At 33.4% G+C, this 12,949-nt stretch overlaps 1 pseudogene; it reads right to left on the reverse strand.

Annotated features, from left to right (window-relative positions):
• Nucleotides 1–12,430, reverse strand: part of LOC113068209 (oxysterol-binding protein-related protein 6-like) — a 168,015-nt pseudogene extending 155,585 nt beyond the window's left edge.
• Nucleotides 12,431–12,949: the final 519 nt, after the last annotated feature.

Here is a 12,949-nt window from a genome sequence, read left to right on the forward strand (position 1 = left end):
ATATCCATATTTCAAACGTAATAAACACTTTCGGTCACGATATCTGTCATACACTGAAATATGGATATTTTTCTTTCAAAAACAGAAGACCTTTATTCAGCCGCCGGAGTCCTGTGAGGCACGTTTTATTATAGATGGAAGTGCTTTATTTGACGACTTATGGACTGTTCAATTGTAACACCCGCGGACAACAATGATACAGCTTTGAATAGCCAGGACAATTTTCAATATAACTCAAACTGGATTCATCTGAAGAAGAAAGTCATATACACCTAGGATAGGGGTGTAACGGTACGCTAAAATAACAGTTCGGTACGTACCTCGGTTTTAAAGTCACGGTTCGGTTCATACAGTAAGGGGAAGAAATCCAAACATTAAACTGCAGGTTGTTCATTACTATAAAAAGTGTAAACAAATTGTACAAAAAAAGTTTAAAAGACACTTTTTAATAAAATATATATAAAATAAAAAAAGAATATGAAATAAAATACTGCTGCAAAGTTCTCCTCTAAATAAAATACTCTCAGTCTCAAACCAATATCACATAATAAAATATAAGGAAAAATATAAATAAATAACTATGATTACAGTGCAGCATTACCAATCCCAGCTTGTAGGCCTGCTTATATTTAAAATATATAACTTTTCCAAAGTGTAGATTTGCAGCATCAGCAGTTTCAGTTTTTAGACCTGCTCAGATTTCGTTATTGCGTTGGACCGATCGGAATTAAGAGCAAAGGTCTGTTTAAATGCCGACGGGAGCTGCGTTTGAATTACAATAGTTTTTTTTTCTAGTTGTAGTGATGTTCGAACTCGCGTGATGCCTTTTGAAAACCTTAGGCCGGTGACACACTGGCATATTGTACCTGTCAAACATAGTCTATTTTACCGTTAATACTGTTGACGGTGTCCTTTATCAGTAGGCTTTATATTTATGCTCAACATGAAGTGTAGATATTGTTGTAGTGAAGACAAGATCCTGGTCTGTCGGCTGCCTCCCTCTATGTCACCTACAGTAGCAGCAGCGCGCCAGGCATGATTATGGTGTTTAAGGACACAGAAAACGTGAGGCAGCCGTCACGCAACTGACACGCAGCAGAAACGCCACACTCACGCCACGCAGCCAGTGTGTCACCAATCTTTGGTGATAATATAGCATAATGAATGATTTAAGCAATTTTTTGAGTCTGGGTCATTTTTGCCCTGGAGCACCACAAGTGTAACAAGGAAAAAAATCTTCAAAAATCTTTTTCGGGAAAAAGAAACTTCTCGGGGCAAAAAAGACCCGATCACAACATGAGGATTAAGAGAGCGCATCTGCACACCTTTCGAATAGCACATCAAGAACCAGGTTGACCGGGTACAAGGTACTATCAGTTCTTTAAAAAACCTGTTACCGTAACTTTCAACTATGTACTGGATCTTTTGACAACACTAATTGCAAACACTGAAGATTCTCAAAATGCATATATAAAAGTTGTCCCAAATTTTTCTAGTGTTTTATAATGTCGATTTAAATGACATTTCTTCAGGACCTACACTGACTCCATATACTCATGCTAAATTAAAAAAAGGTATTAGTATTGCATACCTTGCTGGCAAAAGTCAGCTTCCTGTGTCTTTTTGAGCCAATCAGAAACTTTAGTATTTCCTCGAGATGAAGAGGCTGATGGGAAAACCTGCATCTCTGACCCAAACAATGATGGTGAGCTCTGATAATGTGGCATCTAGATAAGAGAAAAGTTCAGAACCTCTCAATGGGGAAAATTCAAACCAGTGAAAAAAAAAAGAAAAAAAAACATTACTTTTTTTTTCAAAAGCAAAATCACATTTAAGATGAACATTAATGCCCACCATCGCTCTGTTTCTCTGTGCAAGACTCGTGGCAGGCAAAGTGCTGCCGTTTCCTGTCGAGAGGGCTTGAAGGACCCCCTGGTGTAGGTTTATAGCCTCGTTCTTCTTGAAATGCCGATGGGCAGTCAGTTTGGTTAGCCAGATATAGAAGATATCATCACTCTTTGCCTGGAAGGAGGAGACAAGTCAACGCACCCACAAACAAATAGTTACAATTAGAGTTTTTCACAAGCAAATCCAATGTGTTATGATTAAATTTTATTCTATCATTTTGCATGTCATCGCTGTCAGAGACACTCCCCTAGAAGAGGCCTCACATCCCACGTTTAGGTCTAATGATGAGCTGTTTTGCCAACCACAGAATCGTCTGTTCATCTTTTGAATGACCAATCAAGTTAGTGTTCAAGTTAGTCAAGCAAATGCTCTGCTGGAGTAGCTCCGTTAAGACTGTTGAGGAGACAAGAGGCCACTTTTCAACCCATTCCCACTTTCTAGTGTTTGATTAATACCAGGGCTTGAAAAAAAAAAAAAAAAAAATCTAATCTGTTCACTCAGAGCAGAATCAATATTTTAACATTTACGTTCCTGCGTTCCTCTGATATTAGTACCATTCCGGTTCGGGAGGAAGAAATACCGGTTAATAACATTTGTTTAAATCAATATTCTTTGCCTATAATTTGCCTAATAATAATAATAATAATAATAATAATAATAATAATAATAATAATTATTATTATTATTATTATTATTATTATTATTATTATTATTATTATTATTATTATTATTATACAGCAATTTCTTTACTCAAAAAGACAAGGAAAAAAAAAGACAAAAAAATAATAATAATTAAGGTGAAGCTGATGCCTACCACTCTCATTGGGCAAATGGTTCCATGTTCCCGATGTATCTGTATGCTAAAATATTTGTACTTCCATCGACATAAAACATCATCCTGCACATCGGCTATATCAGCACAGTGAGGTGTGGTCACACTGAACGCAACATTGTACAACGGAGCAGTGTTACTTTGTTTTTTTAAACTGTATTTTATTTTGTAATGAACAGGCTTCAATATAGCAAAATTATGTTGTGTCAGCGCGTAAGGTCATACCAACGCTGTTTGGTTTTACAGAAGCAAGATATTAAAGCTGTCAAACTTCTGCTAAATAATTAAAACTGTAAAGCTTTTGTAAAATAAAGAAAACATTTCTCTGCGGTTTCATTTTCCTTTCCGAAAACTTTGGAACACATCACAATGAAATGTAATTTAGCACATTTTTTCTTTCATTTCGTTAATCTGTCAATATGATTTAAATAGATTACATATATTTAGTGTACAGTATTGTTCAAAATAATAGCAGTACAATGTGACTAACCAGAATAATCAAGGTTTTTCGTATATTTTTTTATTGCTACGTGGCAAACAAGTTACCAGTAGGTTCAGTAGATTCTCAGAAAACAAATGAGACCCAGCATTCATGATATGCACGCTCTTAAGGCTGTGCAATTGGGCAATTAGTTGAATTAGTTGAAAGGGATGTGTTAAAAAAAATAGCAGTGTGGCATTCAATCACTGAGGTCATCAATTTTGTGAAGAAACAGGTGTGAATCAGGTGGCCCCTATTTAAGGATGAAGCCAACACTTGTTGAACATGCATTTGAAAGCTGAGGAAAATGGGTCGTTCAAGACATTGTTCAGAAGAACAGCGTACTTTGATTAAAAAGTTGATTAGAGAGGGGAAAACCTATAAAGAGGTGCAAAAAATGATAGGCTGTTCAGCTAAAATGATCTCCAATGCCTTAAAATGGAGAGCAAAACCAGAGAGACGTGGAAGAAAACGGAAGACAACCATCAAAATGGATAGAAGAATAACCAGAATGGCAAAGGCTCAGCCAATGATCACCTCCAGGATGATCAAAGACAGTCTGGAGTTACCTGTAAGTACTGTGACAGTTAGAAGACGTCTGTGTGAAGCTAATCTATTTTCAAGAATCCCCCGCAAAGTCCCTCTGTTAAAAAAAAGGCATGTGCAGAAGAGGTTACAATTTGCCAAAGAACACATCAACTGGCCTAAAGAGAAATGGAGGAACATTTTGTGGACTGATGAGAGTAAAATTGTTCTTTTTGGGTCCAAGGGCCACAGGCAGTTTGTGAGACGACCCCCAAACTCTGAATTCAAGCCACAGTACACAGTGAAGACAGTGAAGCATGGAGGTGCAAGCATCATGATATGGGCATGTTTCTCCTACTATGGTGTTGGGCCTATTTATCGCATACCAGGGATCATGGATCAGTTTGCATGTGTTAAAATACTTGAAGAGGTCATGTTGCCCTATGCTGAAGAGGACATGCCCTTGAAATGGTTGTTTCAACAAGACAATGACCCAAAACACACTAGTAAACGGGCAAAGTCTTGGTTCCAAACCAACAAAATTAATGTTATGGAGTGGCCAGCCCAATCTCCAGACCTTAATCCAATTGAGAACTTGTGGGGTGATATCAAAAATGCTGTTTCTGAAGCAAAACCAAGAAATGTGAATGAATGTTGTTAAAGAATCATGGAGTGGAATAACAGCTGAGAGGTGCCACAAGTTGGTTGACTCCATGCCACACAGATGTCAAGCAGTTTTAAAAAACTGTGGTCATACAACTAAATATTAGTTTAGTGATTCACAGGATTGCTAAATCCCAGAAAAAAAAAATGTTTGTACAAAATAGTTTTGAGTTTGTACAGTCAAAGGTAGACACTGCTATTTTTTTGAACACACCCCTTTCAACTAATTGCCCAATTGCACAGCCTTAAGAGCGTGCATATCATGAATGCTGGGTCTTGTTTGTTTTCTGACAATCTACTGAACCTACTGGTAACTTGTTTGCCACGTAGCAATAAAAAATATACTAAAAACCTTGATTATTCTGGTTAGTCACATTGTACTGCTATTATTTTGAACAATACTGTATATGCCTATATTCGTTTTTGTATAAGCCTATAGTTTTTCAGTTTTCTTCATTCACAGAAGCGCTGCAGGTGTGATCTGTTGAATTCATCTTACACTATCCTCAGATAAACTCTAAGGGCGGTGCATTGCCATTGAGACTGACCTATGATGAGCTCACAGCTGAGTTGGCTTCAGTATCACATTTGCTTATGATGGACTACTCGAATTTGTGATTGGTTGACAGCAAATTTTAAATATTAAAATGGTATAATAAAATAAATAATAAATAATAAATAATTATTAACCTGTAAATGGCCTGTAAATTGATTCTGTTCAGAACCATAAAATTAGATTTTGTTTCCGTTTCTGTCAAAATTTTGTTTGTTTCCGGTTTTCGTTTTCGTTCCTTGCACTGGTTCAAAGCCTTGATTAATACGGCATGTCTAAGACTTTTGAGCATCATTCTACAGATCCGAGAAGTAGCCGTTAGCTTTTTTCTGCGACATGCCATATTGCTTCCATTGAGAAACACTTACATCAGCAAACTGACAGTAAAAGGAATGGGAACTGGCTTGAGTGACGCTCGGCTTGACATTTTTATGTGCCATGTTTTTGAAGTTACTTTTAAAAAGATGGTCTCAAGAAGCAGCAATCAGTTTCATACATTTTTGTACGGTTGTTGTTGTGCTCTTTCTGAGTGAATGCTTCCAGTATGTGTGTGTGCGCTCCTACAATAAATGCGTCCTGTATATGGGTGCAATCGTGCTGTATACTGCAAAAGATTGTTTTATTTATAGGCTAAATTTTAAAAAAAAAGAGATCCCTATCAGACTTAATTGTGTAGAGTTGTTACTGAATTTGAAATACAGCAAATGGTCACTTTACACAATCATGAATGGCCATGGTTTACATCACTGTCCTATATAGTCCTACTATGTATCATATGTAACTAGTGTAGTTGTGATTAAATATAGAAATTCATTTGAAATAACCCAATAAACATCAACAATCATAACTATTTGGGTTTTAAGACAAGTTAGGGGCACTTAAATTTAAGTTATTTACATAGATTTTTAAGAATATTCCTTTTAAGTATAAAGTCTTAGGAACAATCATAAGAGAAAAAAAAAAGAATATTAAGAAACATTTTGGAATACAAAATATTCTTACATTTTATTTATTAAATCAACTGCCATTTTTTCTTAAGAACGTTCTTGTGATTCCGTCCCCTGGTTTATTTGTTTTGGCTAGTAGAAGTTCTGAATGGCTGTACGGAACTATGAAATCAGTTTTTTTTTTTTTTTTTCAAATTCCGTTTTTTCCATTTGAATTTTTCTGGATTCCAAATTTTTTTTTTTTTTTTTTAATTGCATTTTCATTTCATCTGATAAAGCAGTGTTCATGAGTGGAGCTGCTTTGATTACAGCCATTACCTGAGAAACCGCTGGTTCTGCCGCTCTTACAGCCCCTTCTGCTGGCAGACAATCAGTTTGCATTTTCAATAAGCCCTGTCTCCAGCAACATATGTTTTTGTTGTTGCTCAATTTTTGTTTTGTTTTCTGAAGCAGCTTGGAGCACGTTTCAAACTCTTTAGTCCAGTTGAAGCACATTTCAATCTATAAGAATAATCAGCCTACATCAAAGGTTTTTAAACAATACGGTTTTACTTTTTTTATCATCATCTTCTGATCTAAAATACACCAAAAGCAGTACAATTTTTAAATATTTTTACCATTTCAAATAACAGCTTTTTAAAATGTAATATGTAAAATGTAAACAATACAGTCTTCAGTGCCACATGATCTTCAGAAATCATTCTATTATGACAATTTGCTGATTGTCAATAACAGTGGAGTACATTTTTTTCAGGATTCTTTGATGAAAGTTCCAAAGGTCAGCATTTATCTGAAATAAAGCTTCAAAAGTTTTTTTTTTTTTTTTTCAATATTATTATAGAAACTACTTACATTTAACAAGGATGCTTTAAGTTGATAAATTATGTCGAAAGACATTTATAATGTTACATAAGATTTATATTCAGGCTTGGGAGGGTTACTTTAAAAATGTATTCTGTTACAGTTACTAATTACTTCATAAAAAAAGTATTCAGTAACGTAATCCAAGGACCACAATATGAAAGTATAACTGATTACTTTTGGATTACTTCAAGGTCAAATATTATTTTTTTAAAACAACAACATTTATTAATTAAGAATTTCACAGCCCTGAATTAATATATATGTAAAGGACTATACAGACATCTAGTGCATGGTATTGGTATTACAGATTATTATAATAATATATAATAGAAAATATAATAAGAAATAATTTTAAGGAAATGTTTCTTCAACAGGAAAATAGAGAATACAAATTCAATTTTTTTCCAATGAAAATATAATAAGAAACATTTTTAGACAATGGAAAATGTTTCTTCAAAAGGATAATAGAGAATACAATTATTTTATTTTATCAATTAGAAAACTAATTTTTAAAAGTGCAAATGCTCCTTTAGGTTGGATGTCGAATCCTTCAATGAAGAAAGTGTTTTCTTTGCTGGAAGGCACAGTTTGCACTGTACAACGTTGTTTGCAATTTCTTCTTTTTAAACAAAATAGCAGCGGGATTTCCATGAAATGAACGCGTTTTTGCCATAGGTTTTTGCAGGAGACTTAGGAGATTGCAGACAGCTGTTATTTGCGCATGCACCAGCAGGTGGCACACGTGACTTTTTTTTTTTTTTAGTTTTAAACATTACATTTACTGATAAAGTTTTATATTTAATGCTAGAAAATTACGAGAAAAAAAAAAACACACACAAATAAGATTATTTTATTTAGACATGAAAAGATTAAACGTTTTTTTTAAATTCACCCAATAATATAAATTGTCATCATTTACTCTCCCTCAAAGATGTTATGAATGAGTTTCCTGTTAAACACAAAATATATATTTTTTGAAGATTGTTTGCAAGCAAACAGTTTACAGTAGCCATTGACTTTCATAGTATTTTTTTCATACATCTATAATACTCTTCTGCCATTCATAAGTCAATGGCTATCATCAACTGCTTTTTTTTATTATTATTATTGAGATACCAAAAAAATTAAAAAAGTCTACCATTTGGTACAGTCGATATACATTTTGCTTTATGTAAATGATATTTTCCTAACAGAGTAAGAAGTTTAATAATATTATCCATTTCCAATAAACCAGTAGCACAATCAATAAACAAGACCATTACATCGGTTATTGTGACAAACTTATAAAATAACTCAAAAAGAAACCAAGAAACTTGGGACCAAAATAATTTAGTATAATTACAACTGAAAAATAAGTGTACAATTGTTACATTTTCTTCTTTACAGAAACTACATAATGGCGAAAACCCTTCTTTAAACTTACTAATAAAATCATTACATGGATAGTATCGGTTTATTATTTTAAAGTGAGTTTCTTTGACTTTATTAGGAATTACATATTTATTTATATCTGACCACAAATTCTTAAAACCAATGAAGTGGTAATCCTGTTTCCACTTCACCATTGCCTTAGGTGAAGAACTTTTTTCTTTAGTTAAAATTCTTCTAATATATATATATATATATATATATATATATATATATATATATATATATATATATATATATATATATATATATATATATATAATTAAATTTTTTTGTCTCTAATGGAAAGACCCCCAACATTCAGACTAGGAAGATAACCAATTACAGGATTATACATCTTTTCGTTTTTTTATAAGATAAAGTAGTTTCGGGGAGATACAGTGAATGAGTTTAAAATATTCTTTAGAAGACTTGTCCCAAAATAATTAACAAATTCATTATAATTATAAAGGTCACCTGATTGATTTATCAATTCTGTAACAAAAATTAAACCTTTGTTAAACCAATCGCTCCAAAAAATTGATTTGTTTTTGAATAATATATACTGGTTATTACAAGGAATGTGGAGAGAAATTGTGTTTGTAAACTAATTTCCATGCATTCAAAGCTTGTTTGTGAAAGTTAGACAACTTAATTGGGAGTTAAGTACATTTAAAATCACAAGCAAGTAGAATATTAAGACCACCACATTCTTTGAAGATTAGATTGGGAATAAAGAACCATGGAAGGTTATTTTCACAAAGACAGTTTTTGATCCAGTTATTTTTAAATATATTATTGATAGTGTCCAAGTCTAAAGCATTAAGTCCTCCTTCTGATACACTTCTGATTATGGTTTTTCTTTTAGTATATTTTGTTTTACCTCTCCAAATCAATTTAAATAAAATGTTATCAACTGCGGCACACATTTTAGAATCTACATAAAGAGATAATGCTGGATATACAATTCTGGAGATCCCTTCAGCCTTTGAAATCAATACACGACCTTGAATAGATAAATTTCTTTGGAGCCAACAGTTAAAGATATTTCTTGTTTTTTGTAATCTTTGCGTAAAATTCTCTCTTAGTCTCTCTGTGTCTGATTTACTAATTACAATACCCAAGTATCTAACTAATTGTTTAACCTGTATTCCAGATATACTTGAGTCTTCTAGTTGGTGTATAGCCATAATCTCACTCTTAGACTGATTCACAGATAGACCTGAGGCATCAGAGAACAATTTGGGTGCCTCCAGAATAACAGGGACCTGATCTATGTTTTTCAAAAATAAACAAGTGTCATCAGCAAATTGACTAATCGTTAAAGTAAAATCTCCTATCTCAATACCTTTGATTTAAGAGCAATGCAGAGTGTAAAGATTCAAAGTTTCAGCTACTAATAAAAATGGGGAAAATAGGGCATCCCTGTCTAATGCCTCTTTGGATGCCAAAACGAGAAGACGTACCACCGGATAAAGAAACACTACTTGAGATATTATTATAGAGTGTGTGCATCATATTTGTAAAAGTTGGGCCAAAACCAAAATGATTAAGAGCTTGATGCATGAAATTGTGCTCTACTGTATCGAAAGCCTTATAAAAATCTAAAAACAAAATAAGAGCTTCCTCATTTACTAAATCTGAATAATCTAAAAGGTCTAAGACCAGTCTAATATTGTTTGAAATATTTCTTCCTTTCATAAATCCAGACTGTGTGATATGATTTCCTCCAAGCATGGTTTTAACCTATTGGCATATATAGAGTTAAGCAGTGTGATTGGGCGCCAGTTATCTAAATACAAAACATCTTTATTTGGTTTTGGAATTAGAGTAATTACTCCCTGTTTCATAGATTCTGTAAGTTCTCCATTTGCTGCACACTCATTGAACACATTCAAAATAAACCCACGTATTTCTTCCCAAAAACATCTGTAAAACTCAAATGGTAAACCATCAGGTCTTGGGCTTTTGTTAAAAGGTGTTTTCTTAATGATATCATCTAATTCTTTTAAATGACATCTCCTCTTCACAAAGGTTTTTGCCATTTATACTTATACTAGGAGTGAAAGGTTGTATCTTGTTAAGAAATAAATCACTAGAGACAGGATTAAAATATGATGTATATAATTTTTGGTAAAAGTCTGATTTTTTTTTTGTCATCTGATATAAGAGTGTTGTCAATATACAAAGAGGAAATTTTTTTAAGTTCGGCTCTTTTTTTTCCAAATTGAAAAAGCAAGCAGAGTTTTTTTCTCCGACTTCTAGCCATTTGGCCCTAGATCTAATAAAGGCCCTCTTAGCCTTTTCTATACAAAATTAATCTAATTTTTCTCTTAATAGATATAACTCGCGCGAGTCATTAATCAAGCTGCGCTTAATATCGTGTTATTATGCCAAAATACGGATTTATTTAGTTTTAAATGAAACCATTGTAATCCTGAAAGTATTCCCCCTTTTTTCAAAATGTAACTATAATCTGATTACTACGTTTTTTGATGTAACTGTAACGGATTACAGTTACTGGATTTTTGTATCCTCCTGATTACGTAACACCTTTACATGTATTCCATTACTCCCCAACCTTGTTTATATTTCAGATAGAAATACGATGCTGTTCTTCTAAACTTTCTTTTCATCAAAGAAACCTGAAAAAAAAAAAAATCTACTCCGCTCTTTTCAACAAATGTTTTTGAGCAGCCAATCAATATTAGAATGATTTCTGAAGGATCATGTGACTGGAGTAATTATGTTAAAGCTCAGCTTTGAAATCACAGGAATAAATTAAATTTTTAAAATGTGTTTAAATAGAAAAGATATTTTAAATGGTATAAACATTCCAAAATGTTAATGTTTTTTGCTGTATTTTGGATCAAATAAGTGCTGGCTTGGTGAGCAGAAGATAATTCTTTAAAAAAAAAACATTAAAGATCTTACTGTTCAAAAACTTTTGACTGGTAGTGTACAGTTTGGTAGCCTATATTTTGAAGTTAAAGATATTAATATTAATGAGGCGAGTCGGAGAGGTTTATTTGACAGTGATTCCACATGTCTTGTTTGTATTAAGGCTAAATACTAAAAGGTGAATATTTATTTATTTGTGCCATATTTTCCACCAAAAATATTACATAGTTTTATAGGAATAGGTTTTATCGATCTGGCAAATTAGTTTTTCATAAATTTGTAGGTACAGACATCTGTTGTGGCTGTTCTTGGCAGTTTTTGAGGCTTTTTTTTTTTTTTAAATAGGCTACTGTTCAAATCAATATCTAAATTTTATCGTATCGACCGTAATTAAGAAATATATCATGATATAAATTGAGCATATCATCCAGCCCTACAATTTTCTGTGCAAGACATTCAGACACTCGGCAGACAGCAAATATTACAAAACAGTTGTCATTTAAATTGTAAATTAAAATAATATCTTTAATAATGCACTGTTTTTCTTGAAGCATATAATGAATGTTGGTTATAATGGTTTGAGTGCAATTTGGACACTCTTGTTTATTTATTGAGGATTTATTTACTAGATTCAGACTCAGCTAATGTGGGCAACATGAGATACTGTAATGATTTACAACATCAAATCACTACTACTCTAACATTCTTAGTTCTACATATACATACCTTCACATGGTACAAGCTGTCGCCAGCATCAAGATCGATGCGCTTAGATTTCCTATTCACAGACATGACCGCAAGACTAACATCTAAAGCACCGTAAAACTTGCCTCTGACAATCTACGGATTTGAGAAAAGGACATTACTACATTGTGATTTTAATCACTATAATAAGAGATAGTAGTTTTGCTTACATCCTGTTGGGTCTTTGAATATTGGAGAACCCCCTTATCTAATACAAAATATCTCTAAAAGAGAAAAACATTGCATTGGTTTTGATTTGATCTGCTGTTAAACCCACACACTCCTGTAACGGCAGCACAGGGTCTTTACGCCACTCACGACAGGTCAGTCAACCGCTCTCAGGATTTCTTTTTGTTCTGGTTATTAACATATGAATTGTAATTTCCTCTTAAAAACATAATTGGTAACATAACTTTATACTTTTTTTTTTTTTTTTTCTCTCCCAATGCAGAACTCCAGGGATTGGGAACAAAAAGAAATCCTGAGAGCGGTTGACTGACCTGTCGTGAGTGGCGTAAAGACCCTGTGCTGCCGTTACAGGAGTGTGTGGGTTTAACAGCACAGAGGACAGCACTCACTGATTGAGGATGTCTGAAGTCAGCCATTGGTATAGGTTGTATATGTTCAGAAGTCGGGCTGGATGCTTCCATCAAACAACATATGGTCTGAGATTCATCATTCAAACAAGTACAAATAAGTGGAAAACAACTTGCAAGAACTCAGAAGCTTCACAATGAAAGAATTCAGATAAACATTTAGAATACATTTCAGAAACAGAAGTCTTTTTTTTACAATTTATTACATTTAGTCCATTGGAACTGTGACTAAGACTTTCTAATCACTTCAGACACCACAAAAATAAAATGGACTAACTCACTTGTTGGTATTAACAATAATGCGTATAGCTTAAGGGAATAAGATCACTATAATAATTATTAAATATCAGCCAAGTGCTAACAATGCAAAAGGCACCTGTTAAGTCTGTTAATACTATCATCAATCTTCGGTCATGAGTCAGTGGCAGCCCACAATCACATGGAGGAAAGTGAAATAAGGCACAGTCGTACCAGGGACTCGGATAGAGGCAGCAAATATGGGTCATTTCCTCAAAACCTGCAGCTACA

The sequence above is a fragment of the Carassius auratus genome, linkage group LG44F (assembly GCF_003368295.1).
Source record: "Carassius auratus strain Wakin linkage group LG44F, ASM336829v1, whole genome shotgun sequence".
Taxonomy (NCBI): domain Eukaryota; kingdom Metazoa; phylum Chordata; class Actinopteri; order Cypriniformes; family Cyprinidae; genus Carassius; species Carassius auratus.